The sequence below is a fragment of the Orycteropus afer genome, unplaced genomic scaffold (genome assembly GCF_000298275.1).
Source record: "Orycteropus afer afer isolate SDZICR_OR568_19922 unplaced genomic scaffold, OryAfe1.0 scaffold01200, whole genome shotgun sequence".
NCBI lineage: Eukaryota > Metazoa > Chordata > Mammalia > Tubulidentata > Orycteropodidae > Orycteropus > Orycteropus afer.
Window position 1 is genome coordinate 41,948 of NW_006922787.1, and position 329 is coordinate 42,276.

A 329-nucleotide genomic window follows, 5' to 3' on the forward strand; every position below is an offset into this window, starting at 1 on the left:
ACAGACTAGGAAGAAGGAAGAGGCCATCCACTTCTCAAAGAATTGGCCAGGGAAAACCTTATAAATAGCAAAGAAACACTGTTTGTTACAGGAGTTACATGGGAGAAACAATAATGGTTCTTGGATAAGATTTGCTGAGCAGAGACAGGAAACTTAAAGTTGAAAAGGGAAAATTGACCTTCCTCTGCACCTACTTCTGAGCAGGGTTCCTTTGCTCCATGCATCCGGAGAACCCCCTACATCCCAGTCCCCTTCCTTCAGGGAGGTTTATGTCTGGGCTTACATTGACTTCCTCTCACTGTGTCTCACACAGTAATACATGGCAGTAT